Source organism: Callospermophilus lateralis, unplaced genomic scaffold, assembly GCF_048772815.1.
Source record: "Callospermophilus lateralis isolate mCalLat2 unplaced genomic scaffold, mCalLat2.hap1 Scaffold_101, whole genome shotgun sequence".
NCBI classification, from domain to species: domain Eukaryota; kingdom Metazoa; phylum Chordata; class Mammalia; order Rodentia; family Sciuridae; genus Callospermophilus; species Callospermophilus lateralis.
The window spans coordinates 930,474-943,988 of NW_027510272.1; the positions used below are offsets into that span (position 1 = coordinate 930,474).

Here is a 13,515-nt window from a genome sequence, read left to right on the forward strand (position 1 = left end):
GGTATGGAATGGTATCTCAAATTGGCATTTTCCTGATTAGGAATGAACTTGATCATGCCTTCACAATTTTTGGCTGTTTGTGTTTCTTCTGTTTAGAAATTACCTGTTCTGAGCCAGGCATGATGGTGCATGCCTTTAATTCCAGCAACTCTGGAGACTAAGGCAGGAAGATTCCAAGTTCAAGACCAGTCTCAGCAAATTAGCAAAGCCCTCAGCAACTTAGCAAGACCTTGTCTCAAAATGAAAAATAAAAAGGACTGGAGGTGTAGCTCAGTGGTAAAGTACCCCTAGGTTCAATCCCTAGTACCAAAAAATAAAATTTAAAAAAAGCCTTTTCAGAGCCAGGCCATGGCGGATGTCCCCGGGGCACAGTGACCGGTTCTTGGTGGCAGCCCAGAGCCCCGCGATTTCCTGGACTGCTGGGCCTGCGCTGTGCTGGTAATTGCTCAGAACCTAATGGTGGCTGCCTTCAATCTACTCCTGCTTGCGCTGGTGCTGGGGACCATCTTACTACCCGCTGTCACCATGCTAGGCTTCGGCTTCCTCTGCCATTCCCAGTTCCTGCGCTCTCAGGCACCCCCTTGCACCGCGCACCTACGCTACCGCCTGTCTACGCCTCCACCTGGCCGATTGTCTCGTGCCTTACAGCAGGGCCCTCTATCGGCGCCAAGGAGCCCGCAGCCGCGGCAAACCCGGGGCTCACCAGGGTCCCAAGCCGTTCCTACTCGGGGAAAGGTTTGGGTCTGAGGAGCCTCTAGTCAAGAACACTAGTGCCGTCCTCCCTTCCCGTGGGGCCCAAGGACTCAAAGCCAGGATCTTCTGCCCTACCCCCACCCCTACCTGAGCCGGGTTCTAGCATCCATTTGGGGGACAGCAACATTTTTGGACCCCAGTGCTGGCGAAAACTCCCATGCCACGGAAAAACTGCTTTCCTGTGACTACCCACATTTGAATCGTGAATATCTGGGCTGGACCCTGCACACCCTCCTTCCCACTCCCTTAACGTGATCAGGACAACTGAACCTGTGCCATCCTTTTCAGCTTCAGCTCCTCTAGAATTTTACAGGGCTGAGGGGCAATGCTGGAGGTGAAGAAAAACACACCAATAAAGAACTTATGAACAGGAGTGTGCTGTGAGCAGAGGGGTGCCCAGGAGCAGGAAACGAGTTCTTGACATTACAAATACTCAGGCGGGAAGCATCCTTCAGCCTCCTGGCATTTCCTTATTGCATTTATCCATTCTTCCCGGTTAGACCCCAGAGTTCTGTCCCTGACCCCAAAGTCACCTCCACATCAATAGCAGAGGCGGCCTTGTTTCACCCCCGCCTACCCGGTTCCCCTTGGGGACCCAGCCCGTTCTCTGACCCCAGCATAGAGGAACTCAGTGTTGCCAGGCCGGGGCGGGAAACAATGGGCCTTCCGGAGCAGGATGACACCCCTTCCCGCCACAATTCTGGAGCAGGAGCATGGGAGGGAAGATGCGAGGGTCCACCCCAGGTTCTGTTGGTTTACAGCATGTTCCCATCCCCAACCTCGAACTGAAGGGAAATTTTGGCACCCCTGGGCATAGGTTGGGGGAGGATTGAAAATGCTCTTGGCCTCAGATGAACCCCCGTTTCTAGGGGTTGGGTGTATTCTCTGTCCTGGCATGGAAGCTACACACAGACACAGCGCACATCAGTCATAAGTTTAATGAGGTTTGAAAGACATGCCTAATTATGGTCAGAGATACGGAGACCCTGCAAGGCTCTCCCTTTGCACCTGAATAGAAACGATGTGGTGTCCTGGTACCATGGCCAGGCCTAGCACACGGGTTCCCAGGCAGAGAAGGAATCTGGAAAGAAGGGTCAGAGCATCAGGGAGGCAGGTCAAACTCGGTCCCGCCCCTTCTGAGCCACGAAAACACGCCCCACAAAACAAGGAGTGCTGTCAGACCCTGAGGGAAAATGCCTTGCGTGAACTTCCGCCACATTCCCAAGCGGGTGTGCATCCCCTGGGCACTGACCCGAGGGCTTGAGGAACTCCTGCGCCGAACCCAGGATGACATTGCAGTCGCGGTTGGTACAGAGGAAGCAGCCGACCAGTGTCCGTCCATCTGTCATTCGAATGTGCATAGTCTTGTTGAGCAGCGCCTCTAATTGCTGCCGGGCACGCGCAGCCGGGGAGTCCTCGCGCTCCCCATCCGAGTCCTGCTCCGGGCGGAATACACTCAGACCTTGCAGTCTCTGCTGCCCGACTGTCTGCGAAACCACAGCTCCCAGCAACCCACGGGGCACTCAGAAGCCCAGAGGCTGCCGGGAGCTGCAGTTCCCCTCCCTCGTCCCCCCCCCCCCCATCTTGCTGCCCGACTGCCCCTCAATCCCAGAACCCAAGTCCGTGCTAACCCCAGCGCTGGAACTGCTTTGTCGCCGGCTGCAACATCCATTCTCCTCTCATAGTAGCATGGTCGGCCCAGCTCCAGCCATTTGCCCCACGGGCCCCTCTGGGCCCTTAAACTTCCTAAAAACCTTTCGGGGTCCGGTGGTCTGAGATCTCGCGAGCGCTCCCGATAAAAATCTGTTTATGTTGACATTTAAAATATTTATACATTATATAAATTAGTAAATCAAACCAAACACCATGGGGCTGATGTGGGAATACAGTTCATAGCAGAGCACTTGCCTAGCATGCACAAGGCTCTGGGTTCAATCCCTAACACTGCAAGAAAAGAGGAAAAGAGAAAAAAAAAAAAAACAAAAGCCCCTTAAGAGAAAAACTGATGAACTACATAGAATGAACAATTCACAAAAAAACTTCAGAATGTACTCAAAATCATTATGTGCAAGGTTATTCTCCAGAGTACTGATTATAACAATGAGAAGTGGAAATGATTTAAATAAAAAATTGAAATGTGAGAACTGGCTAAAATATAGATCAGAATATTATATGACCTTTTCAAATCATGTTCAGGAAAAAGTACCAACAATATGGAAACGGGATTCTGATATGTGAAAAAACAGAATAGTAATACTTAAAAATGTGGGCTTGGGATGTGGCTCAAGTGGTAGCACGCTCGCCTTGCATGTGTGCAGCCCGGGTTTGATTCTCAGCACCACATACAAACAAAGATGTTATGTCCACCGAAAACTAAAAATTAATATTAAAAATTCTCTCTTTAAATAAAACTTAAAAATGTGTAATTATATACCATGATATCACAATTTTGTCACAAATTAACCTAAAATACAAATTTTTAGAGACAGAAAACAAGGAATAATTAACATTTTTCTCCATCATGTGAGTTTAGTCATCATATACAGAATTCAGCTGATTCAGTTCACTATACCCACAAAAGTTCATGGGCAATAATTTCATATATAAAATATCATTTTATCCATAAATGCATTTTAAACACAAGCTGAATTCGGGCTGTTAATTTAAATGTAGTTTGTCTCTGCCTCACTTTCTTTCTCCCTTATCTTGCCTTTGATGCTCATTCCTTTTCCTATACCTCCCAAGGCAGTCAGGGAAAAGTGGTTGGTCCAGGATTTGATAGAGGAAAGACAAATAAATACTATATTTATAAGATAAAAATGTAGTTTGTATATCAAAAACAAAGACTTGACTGAAGTGTATCTAAGTGTCGTCTGAACTGGGTGCTAAAATTGTAGGTGATGTTTTATTTAATTCTTCATACTTTTCCATATTTTTTAAGTTTTCTGCATCTAATATGTATCATTTTTCAAGTCAGGAAAAATATACGTTAAGACTATTATAACAAGCACAGACATTCTGAGGCGTATTAATTCAATGATTCTAAATAAGATAAAGAAAAATTAGTCTTAAGCATCATATGTCTATGTAAATTATATCTCATCAGCTGAACAGTTGGTATTATGTTAATAAAACATCAACTAATTTTTCTATTGTATATTATTTTCCTGTGCCTGCTATAACAAATTATTTATTAAAAATTGGTGGATTAAAACAACATTTATTTATTCTCTCACATTTCTGGAAGTCAGAAGTCTAAAATCAGAGTCAGGGACCAACATCAAGTGTCACACTCCCTCCAGAAGCTCTTGGGGAGCACACACTTCCATCTCTTCCTGCTTCTGGGGACTGTGGGCATCCCTTGGCGTGTGTCCATATCACTCTCATCTATGTCTCCTCCTCTCCTGCCTCAAGTCTCTCTAGGCCTCCTTCTCATGAGGATTCGTCTGACTGCATGCAAGGCTATCCAAAAAACCCAGGGTGATTGCCTCATCTCAATATCTTAAATCAATTATATCTTCAAAATCCTTTTTTTTTGCCACATATTATGTGACATTCATAGGTTCCAGAGATGAGAACGTAAATGTCTTCTGGAAGGATGCTATCTGTGTCCTTCAACATTCATATCAACATAGCATGTCTGAGTCCCTGGGTTCTATCCCCAGTACCACAAAAATAAATAAGTAAATACATTTCATATTGAGAGATGAATGTATAATCAAAACATAATATGCATTTTCAAGGGAATATTATTCAGCCTTAAAAAGAAAATTCTTACACACACATGCTACAAACATGGTTGAACCTTCAAGATTTCTCTTATACTAAGAGAAGTAAACCAGCAACATAAAGGACAAATGATGTATGATTTCACTTATATGAGGTGCCTAGTGTAGTCCCACTCACAGAGATGGACATAAAATGGCAGTTGCCAAGGTTTGGGGGATGGGAAGGACTGGGGAGTTAGGGTCCAATAGGTTCAGATTTTCTATTTGGGAATGAGAAAATTTCAAGAAATGGTTGGTGGTGATGGTTGTAGGACAATGTGAATGTACTTAATACTACAGAACTGTACACTTAAAAATATCTTAAATAGTAAACAATTAATCATGTATTTTTTATCATAATAAAAGACTGTACCTAGTTTCCATATACCCTTTAACTAGATAACCCCAACTTTAGCATTTTACATAAACATGGTTCCATTATCAAACTGAAGAAAGGAACATTGGCACAAAACTAATAAAGAACTATAGATTTTATTCAGTTCCTAACAGTTTCACTAATATTCTTTTTTTCTGTTCCAAGATTTGACATATAAAACTTTCTCATAACAAAAGAAGGTAAATACTCTATAGAACAATTTTTGGTTTAGCTTCTTTAAAGTACAACCACTAAAATTATATTTTAAAGACCTTCAAACTTACTGAAAAGAGGTTCAGGAATTTATGGGATGCATAAAGCAAGTACATCTTGTTTTATACAATATATTCATGGTTGATAACTGAAGCAGACTGCTTGTTCAGAGGACAGAATTGGTTAAAACAGATTCTGACCAGATTAAAGCCCCAAACAAAACTGGATTAACAAAATACTTAGATCCCTATAATGAAGAAGTCTGTAGGCAGGGAGACCAGGAAACCAGAGATAATATGGAAACTCCATGGTTCAGGATGTTCAACTTCTTCTACCTTGTTCTGCATGCATGGTTTCCAAAAAAGAATGGTCCATGACAGCTATTGGAGCTCCAGCCATTACATTCACATTCCAGAAAATAAAATAAAAAAAAAAAGAGAGAAGAAAGACTTTTCCCCTCCCATTCAGAACACTATCTAAAAGTTACACTTTCACTTACATGAACTGAATCATGTGGCCACATCTAACCATAAGGGAAGCTAGGGATTGTAATGTGTATTCTGGTATGACATGAGTCCTGCAAACAAACACAAAAAAGTTGGAGTTGAATTACTAAAGAATATAAATATGGAGAATGGATATTGGAGGGCAAGTCTCTGCACTGTGAGCATCTGGACTAACAGAGTCAAGAGAAAACAAAGAACAAACAAATTGTTCTCTGCTTTGATTATAAATAAATCTGTGTTTTCATCATAGAGATGTTAAGCCAAAAAATTATATTGCCCCTCATCTGGTGGGCAGGGTTTTTCCTGGAGCTTTTATGAACTGCAAAATTGGAATCAGTGCACCTCTATCTACAAGAAGTGGATCAGTTAATTTATAAAGTATTTATTAAGCACCGACAGTGTAACTAGGCACATATCCAGTGCTCTGGGTAATTAAAAAAATAATCTTTTTTAGAAAATAAAATAGAACAGTCCTTACATTTGGAGACGTATAGTTTTCATAAAGAAGTTCAGATTTCCAAATGAGGAATGATAAATATGATGATGGTAAACTGAGGATTTGCCCTAGTCCTTTTCAAAGGATGTGAATTTGTGAGGATTTAATAGCAAGATTCCCATACAAGAGATCAGATACTTCACCTGATCAGTCTTTGATAACTCTCGTCCCTCTCTCGGGCCCCCTGCAGAGAAAAAGTCCAGTTTACATCCCACCTGAGACCTTTACTTCAGAAACCTTTCCTCCAACTACCTGCTTCCTATCTGCCCTCACCATCTCATCCCTTTGAACCACTCAGTTCTGGGAAGAGAGAAAAAATAATCTCTCTTCACCCAAAATGGGGACTGGTCTGATTTGAAGAAATCAGATTTCCAGTTGGGTGTGGTAGCACATACCTATGATCCCAGTGACCTGGGAAGCTGAGTCAGGAGAATCCCAAGTTCTAAGCCAGTCTCAGTAACTTAGATCTTTAACTGCTTAGCAAGACCCTGTCTCAAAAAAGTAGAAAAAAGGGATGGGGATGTGGATCAGTGGTTAAGCACCCCTGGGTTCAATCCCAGGTACCAAAAAAGAAAGAAAGAAAGAAAAGAGATTTCCTAAAACAATTTGAACTCCTCAAGAAAATAAAAACACAAAAGTACCATTAAATGTGTTTTAACTATTAAAAGAGGGAGGTGGATGTTCATTCTCTTTATCTGTATGAAGAATTTCTCTTCCTGACATGGAGTCATGTTCCCTTTTCTCAAGAGGGAATAAAATGTTCTCTGTAAAAGCACAACCTTTTCTTTCCCGGTGCTCTGGACTCTTGCCAGCATAACAGAAACAGCCAAATAAAGGGCTGTGATAAGTTCCACAGGTGCCAGGAGAATGCTATCAGAGGAAATCATCTTCCTCCCTGTGACAAGATGTGGATCCTCAGTGTATGCACACAAAAATTGGTGCCCCCAAGGAGTAGAAATTCATCAAATACTCAGTGGGGAACTGTGCACAAAACAGCAATGGAAACCAGTGGGAACACAGTTTTATTAACTCCAAAAAGTTGTATTAATTCTTAGGAATAGTACCCAGATTGATATGCCTGGAGACAAAGGACCTATAGTGATAAATAGGATAAAATGTGCAATAAAAACTGCCTCTTCACTAAGACTCGAAAATTGAATTTAGGAACTGTTTCAGTCTATAAAATACAGTCTCTATATTACCTACAACAGAATATCATTTTATAACAAGGACACAAATTTTATACACACTACAATTTGAATGTATAAAACACTTAGAAATGCAAACCCTTGATTTTGACTATCACTTAATATGTCTTTATTGCCTGCTGGGTGGCAGGAAAGAAACATAAATGTACAATCTGGTTGAGTTGGTACTTAGTTTTCCCAAGAAAGAAAGTTCAATCTCGGTTTTCTCAGGCTTTTAGCCCTTTGCTGTCATTCAAGATGCACCCAATGATGAGACAAAGGGCATGCCTGGAGTTACCAGGCAGCACTCTGCCCAGGTGCCTAGGGCTGCTGTACTGCAGCACATCTGAGCTTTGGGGCAACACCTTTCATCCTGCAGCTGGTGAATGTGGCTACATTTGTGGTAACTAGGACTCAAGGTCTGTTTTGTTTTGTTTTTCAATTTAAGAACTGCTCAGTTTCCAATTTAAATTTTCATACTAAGACCTAGAAATTCATAGATAGACACTCTGGCTTGGGTTTGCTAAGTCATTTTCCAATCAAACAAAAATTTCAAACTGGGAACTCTCCCATCTAAAGTGAATATACATATTTTGATAATAGTTCATCCATTTCTCAGCTCCCATAAATATCTGCTGCCTAAAATTTATTCAAGGAACAAAGCAATGCTTATTGAACTTTTCTATTCCAATTGATGAATAATTCATTCATTAGAGAATCAAGCAATGATCATAGAAAGAAATACAGAATATCAGAGTTGGGAGGAATTAATCTCTATTTTAAAGGAGTTAAGAAACTAAGACTGGGTTAAATTGAGTGACCCATTCAAGGCCACTAGTTAGTTATTGGCAAAATTGGAATTAAAATCTGAAACTCTGGCCTCTTAATTACTCCATGAAAGTTGAAAAGGTTCTTTCTTTTAATGTATCTGAATTGTTATTCATTTGCCACAAACTATATTAGAGTCTTTTTACTCAGAAATAATGGAGTGTTAGTGGAGTATTTTTACTTAGAAATAATCAAACTGTTGATGTTCATATCATTATCCCCCTTCTTAAAAAGCCAAAATGGGATATATATTGCCTTCCTTAGTACGAATTGATTGAAATCTTAACTTTCACTCAAATACCTATTTTAAAACCTGAACAATTCTGAGTCTGTGTGAGACTAGCTGGGATTTTCTCCTGGGTCTAAGTCTTATGTCTTTGGAATGCTTTATTTTAAACAAGAGTCTGTTGGGGTTTATTGCTTATTTGTCGTACTGGGGATGGAACCCAGGCAAGTACTCTACCTCTGAGCTGCATCTCCAGCCCTTTTTAAATTTTATTTTAAGACAGGGTCAAGTTAAGTTGCCCAGGTTGGCCTTGAACTTGTAATCCTCTAGCCTCAGCTTCCTAAATAGCTGAGATTACTTGTGTGCACCAACACACCCACCCTTCAAGCAAGGGTTCTTAATGACACCAAATTAACTAATTTTGAGAGTTCTCTTACTCGAAGAAGAAAAAGAAGAAGAAGAAGAAGAAGAAGAAGAAGAAGAAGAAGAAGAAGAAGAAGAAGAGGAGGAGGAGGAGGAGGAGGAGAAGGAGGGAGGAGAAGAAGAAGAAGAAAATGCCAAATTAAAGTATTCAGATCAACTGGTAATGGACTACTTCCAAGTCACAGTTACACTTTATTGTATATCTTCATATACGTCCAAGCACAGGACTACCTGACACTAACATAAAAATTCTTTGAGAAACTCTCCCGCAGAGCTTGTCTCCCAGCCATGTCTATACATTTGCCTCTGTGGAGAGACTTTTTACCACTCACAATAGAAGGTATTGTTCTTTATAGCTAGTCAAATTAATTATTTGAGCACCCCAGGATGTACAACATGAAAGAACAGCTTTATAGATAATCAGGGCACTATATAATATGCCATGGTGAATTATTGACTCTAATGAGAACATATTTAAAAGACTGAATTCTCAAGGGTGCTGGCTGAAGGATTGGGAGGAGGGGTTCATACATTAAATCAATCATTAGGAAGACAGAAAGAAGAGAGAGAGAGATTGTGCAAGAGATTTCTGAAAATTGAAGGCTTGTCATGTGTCTATCTCCCTTGCTGATGATTCATTATATATATATAATACATATTTATACTTTTCAATGTGTTCTTCCCAAATAACCACATTTTTCTGTTCCAACAGAGACAGCCACCTTCTCCCTGAAGGAAAATAATCCATATCTTGTCAATGAATGCAATTAGCCACAAATGCATATACTTCCTGGGTCTTGTTTAGTCTTCTATTCTTTTGTGATCCTGTTTCAATTCCTTGTTGCTTATGAAATGATAAATGTAACCACCCTCATCTAGCATTGTCGGCAAAAGAGAAGAGAGAGAGAGGATCAGCATTATTTAAAATATTAAAATTGTGACTAGGAAAATTGGAACAATAATACCTGATCTTGCTGGGAGCATCAATCGGGCACATGTATATTGATGCATTCATTTAACAAGTGGTTTTCGATCATCTACCAAGAGCCAGCACTGGGGCCAGGAGCTCTGGAGACACAACAGTGAATGAAGCAAAAATAGTTCCTGCCCACTTGGACCTTCTATTAAGTGAAGTTGAACATAAGTAACAAATCACAATCCTGAGGAAGGTTTTCAACAGATACACTGTCAGCTCTTCTCCTGTCCTGCTCACCATGCTGATGCTTAGCTGTCTCCTACTTTCAGTCTTCCAGAATTCAGAGACTGTAAGGTGTCTTTTGTGACTGTCAAAGTCATTCTGAAGAGAGAGCCACATCCCAGTGCTAAGCAGCAAATGGAGGGAAGAGTTCAGTTTTCTCCACAGAGCATCAAGTTGGCACCATATTGGCTGAGTCTTTTTGTCATTTTTCCATGACTATAGGTTTATGGAAAAATGTTAAGCCCTACAAGGAGGCAGAGAGAAAGGCTTTTATCCTATGCCTGACTGTAAATCCCATTGCTCCATGGGAAACCCCCACCCACTTAAATGTGGACAAACTTTCATTTCAATCACTTTGCAAGGTGTTGGCTTAGATTCCTGAGAAGCCTAGCAGGCAGCAGGTCCATGTCTGGCTGGGAAGAGCATGAGGAGAACACAAAAGAAGGAGGAGAAAAAAGTAATGTATTTTGCCAATGAACTTGCAGACCCTGAACTTCATACAAAGGGGAAAGTTTAAAACAATGTATTTTGGTGGAATCTCTGTAGCCCGCACCTCACCTCCCCAGCATGCTTTCTCCCTAATGCCCATTCTCATTGCCATCTCTGCCCTTTACTACCTGGACCCTCTTGGCTGTCTTTGTCCTCTTCTTGGATCCACCAATCATCTGGACCACCATTCTTAAGGCCTAGGAATGACATATATATACCATGTGTAAACACCACTCACCATTAACAGCACCATCTAATGAGAATCAGGGTCACAAGGGTAAGCTTCAAAGTGGCTTAGGGATGGAAGTGCCTGGAATAAAAGCTGACTTGATGTCCCAATTAACACATTTCATAATTCTATTTCCTGCCCTTGCAGGTTTGCAGTCACCTCCCTCTAATTTCTGTGAGAGACAGAGATGGGGTTAATAGAGAGGAAGGAACTTAGTAATGTGATAGTTTTGTGGATGACTTGATACACAGGCTTGAATTATGCACATTAGGCAAATTAGGGAATGAAGGAGGAAGACAAAAAAGACAGAACGACAGTAGGAGAAAATGTCATCCCAAGTAAAAGTATTAATATAGACTGAGGCATGGCTTGTGAGAGTGGCTGGAAAAATTGAGAGCAGAAAAACACCAGCCACATTGTCTTTTATTTCAGGGTGGAAGAGAGAAACTATTGCCAGACACTTTCTACTCTGCTGGGGACAAACCAGCTATGGGGCTGCTCAATAAGATAATGGGGTGGCCTCCATCTTGGCCCAACCTGTTTGTTGACTCTAGTGAAGGTCTTTGATGGAAATAAAGCTAAATACACAGAGAACCTGGGAAAGGTCAGCTTGGAAGACATGTGGTCTCTGAGAGTGTTCAAAGAACTTTGAAACGTATCTCTATGGACTGGGCAGCCTGAAAGCCCACCCTAGGATGGCTTGTTCCAGGCCTGCCTTGCCCCATCTTATTCACACAGGCAAGTGCTTGCAGAGAGCAAAGCAGGCCCTGCTGAACCCATTGGCACACACAGATTTTCAGAGGCCAGGGCCATGGGGAACAGAAGACACCCCTCCGCCTGAGCCATCTCTGGCTTCTTTTCCCTGCCTCCAGTTTCTCCCCAGCTTGATTCTGTCCTCTGTTCAGCTTACACACACCTCTTTACTGATCTTTCCAAGCCATGAAACCGATCTGATCCCTTCTCACTTAAATATCTATCATGGGTCCCCAGTCCTAAGTCTTGTCACCTGAGCATGGCATTCCAGATCTGTCATGACCACAAGAGCTTTCTCTGGAGCCCTGCCATCTTCCCCTCACATCTGAGACTTCCACCCAAGCCTAGGTCTCCCCAGCCTGCCAGTTCCTTTGCTTCTACATGGATGCACACGTGCTGTGGTACTGGGCCTTCCTTTGGCTTAGGTCTCCCCCACTCCTTTGTTTTTTCCACTGGGCTCTCTGTCTACCCAGGTCAAGTCAAAGTTCACGAGGCCCCTTGCTTAAGCTTTTCCAGGCAATTAGGTTGCCTTTGCATGTTCCTGAGGACCTCTCTTTGAATCTCTGCATTCTCACAGTTCTTACTGCTTTGTAAATATTTGCCTGTGTGTCTGGTTTTCCTAGGGCTGCAGCTCCCAGAAGACAGAGAGAGGAGAGGACAAGTGGCTTCAGTTTCTGTATATCTGCAGTGTCGCACATAACATAGACCTTCAATCAATGAGCAGAGAAGAAAGAGAGGGAGAGAGTAAGAGACAGAGGAAAGAGTGTGCAGGAATAAGGGGAAACATCTATAGCATTGTTATCTGTGTCACATGCTATTGTCATTTAACATGGCCAGCCAGTTAAAGACAAGATGGGCCAAGTTCACTTTAGAACTCCCTCAATGTACAGATGTTAGCCAGGCTACATGATGCATCTAGTGACTGAGAGCTAACCTAGGCTTTGGAGATCCAGATCTCCAAAAGTTGAATCCCACTGAAGTCACTGCCACTGGTGAGGTCATGTGAGCTTCAGCTCTATTGTCAGCAAAATGGGAGGAAGGTATTGAGGATTCAACAAGGCAAAGTACTTGAAGGACTTTGAACAGAGCCTGGTAATAGCACATGATCATTAAAAACTAACAGACTGGTCTCAGCCTGGGAAAGCTGCCATTATTACAGATCACCCATGGATGGTCTCTTACAAGCGTCTCCTGCCCAGAGTCTTCCCATGATCTAAACTTCTCATTCTCTTTGCTGCCTGAATAGACATGTCAGGGAATGGTCAATAGCCACTGGCATCTTGGTGATCAGGAAATATTGTCACTGTCACACAAATATCCACCAAAGCACCTTGGCTATATCATTGGCTTAGAAGCAGAAGACTTAGCAAGCATCCATAGATCTGAAAGCAGGAGGCTCAGTTCTTCCACTGTGATCTGTCAGCCTGGAGAACCCAGAATGGGTACTGAACCCATGCAGAGGGGCTTCCAATCAAGATAATACTGTGTTTTCCCCTCATGTTTGTAGGGTGCGGTGTCCCTTCCTGGATCAGCAGTGCCTCCTACCAAGCCAGATGGTGCCTGTCTGTGTAAATGTTGGCAAAGCAGCCCAAGAAACTTGGTGGCATTTCCAGGTTCATTTGTTAAGACCTTCTTGGGAGTTGGGGAAGATGGTGTACCGGTTTTCTCTTCATCACCGAAATACAACAGGAAGTCCAGAGATATTAGACCAGTGTCACTCTTGCAGGCTGTGCAGATCCAGTTCAGGACAAAGGACATATTCCCCTGAACTCATGGTGTCAGAGAGATATTTTCAGCTCCAGCCCGCTCCAGGCACTGGCTTCCACTGAAGTGTCCCCTCTGCTCAAGGCTACATCTTCTTTCAAAACAGCAGGCCTCCAAAGACTGGTAAAGCCTGGTAATAATAACACAGACCCTGGCCACAATCCGAGTGATGGCCCATCTTCAGAGTCCTCACAGGGTTGGCTAATGGCTTTGTTCAGGTTTATCACAGCCCAGTCTCTCTCACTATGATACTTGCTTTTTTAGGGGGTCCTGCTGTTAGGTACAGAACCCAGGGCCTCATGCACAT

At 42.4% G+C, this 13,515-nt stretch overlaps 2 pseudogenes; one reads left to right on the forward strand and one right to left on the reverse strand.

Moving 5' to 3' along the window:
- Positions 1 to 348: 348 nt before the first annotated feature.
- Positions 349 to 904, forward strand: LOC143639965 (transmembrane protein 88 pseudogene; annotated as a pseudogene).
- Positions 905 to 1,722: 818 nt separating this feature from the next.
- LOC143390120 (N-alpha-acetyltransferase 38, NatC auxiliary subunit-like) lies at positions 1,723 to 2,508 on the reverse strand (annotated as a pseudogene).
- Positions 2,509 to 13,515: the final 11,007 nt, after the last annotated feature.